The 1,472-nt window shown below is 48.0% G+C and overlaps 1 long non-coding RNA gene across 5 annotated transcripts in view; it reads left to right on the top strand.

The window, feature by feature from the left end:
* LOC108447189 overlaps nucleotides 1–1,376 on the top strand; it is a 9,101-nt gene extending 7,725 nt beyond the window's left edge. For all 5 annotated transcript variants that reach the window (XR_001862605.1, XR_001862602.1, XR_001862600.1 and 2 more), the window contains one exon: nucleotides 776–1,376. This is a non-coding gene — a long non-coding RNA (uncharacterized LOC108447189). The remainder of the gene's footprint in view (nucleotides 1–775) is intronic.
* Nucleotides 1,377–1,472: the final 96 nt, after the last annotated feature.

Here is a 1,472-nt window from a genome sequence, read left to right as displayed (position 1 = left end):
GCTGGAGCTGGCAGCTGTAGGGCTGGCTCTGGATACCCACTCCCTGAAATGCTGTAACTTTGCCTATGCAATAAACAGCTTTCAAGAGAGCCACCTGAAGTCCAGACATCCTTTGTGAAACTTTCTCCTATAATCTTGGGTCCATCAGGTGAAACTGCTGGGCAGTTTCAACTTGTGTCTATGTTATGTAGTTTGTGTCTATGTTATGCTGTGTCCATTGTCTTCTGTGTCACAGGGCTTTGTTGCATGTCGATGATTTTTTGGGCATTGTTCTGGGCCGTATCGGCCGTACTCTACTTGCCTACTTTCCCGGATGGGGCTTATTCTGGCATCTTTACCTTTTTACTTCTTGAGACTGGAGGAAGTACACAAGATGTTCTCATCCATCTTCCTTCTCAGTTTTGGTACTGGCTTCTTTTCATGTGCCATTCCCTTGTACTTTTATAGGGAGGGTATCGGACCCTCCCTCCATGAGCGCGGTATTTCAGTAGGTTCCATCGCCTCTAAGTGTATCGTGCTCGAGAATTAATCTTCTGGAGACTCATCTCGAGCCCTCGCGTCATCTTTTCTTAATTCGGGGCGCTGCCCGTCCATGTGCTGCTTAGGGTCGGAGCCGCCCCGCCCCGGCACATAGAGTCACAGTTAGGTAGAACAGTCATAAAACTTAAGGGTTCATCTATTTTCTATGGGGTTTTGGACAGAAAATTTATGGGCCAGGTGTGGGGATAACTCCTAGCCACGGGCCACTCTTTGACTGCTTCACATCGTCTCGCAGGTCCCTGAGGCAGCTTCGGATCTCCACGGTCACCCATGCTACCAATTTTCCTGGAATCTACTGTTCGATGTCGAGGAGCGGCAGCCAGGGAAGATGTGTCAAAGTATCTTCATCGGTGGAGTGTTTTGATGAATGGCTGCAGTCAGGGTGTAAGCTGAAGAGCGTGTGACTGTGTGACTGTATCTGTGTGTGAGAGTTTGTGTCTGCCTGTGAGAGTGTGTGCATGGAATGATTCTAACCTTGTGTGTATGATTTTTGCCTTTCAGGTTTTTCAAAACATTTTAAAATTTAGAATAAAAAAACCCCAACAGGGGGGGGTTTTTTTCTTTCCCCCCCCCCGGCTGGGTTTTTTTCCCTTGGTCTCGGCCAGTCTGCGAGGCGACGTTCATCGCCAGGGTTAGGGTGCGGACCATACCGGGGCCGGGGTTTTGTCAGGAAGGACAATTTGGAGGTTCCTGGGAACCCCGTTCCCAAGGGGCTGGGGTGAGGAGAGCGGTCAAGATGAGAGCGATGGTGGTATTGTGTGGAAGCTGAAGGAGGTGTGTGTGGTGGATGAGTGTTATGTTCTCCATGTGGTGCTGTTGTTTTAGGTTTCCTCTAACAATAAAACAAAACGTAGTAAGTTTTCTCGAAATAGAAAAGTTGTTATATTGTATTGATATGTATTTGGCTTGTGTTTCTCTGGGCTGTATTTTTG

The sequence above is a fragment of the Corvus brachyrhynchos genome, unplaced genomic scaffold (assembly GCF_000691975.1).
Source record: "Corvus brachyrhynchos isolate BGI_N302 unplaced genomic scaffold, ASM69197v1 scaffold1646, whole genome shotgun sequence".
Classification (NCBI taxonomy): domain Eukaryota; kingdom Metazoa; phylum Chordata; class Aves; order Passeriformes; family Corvidae; genus Corvus; species Corvus brachyrhynchos.
Note: the sequence above shows the minus strand (reverse complement) of the source record. Positions and strands in the feature narration are given on the sequence as shown.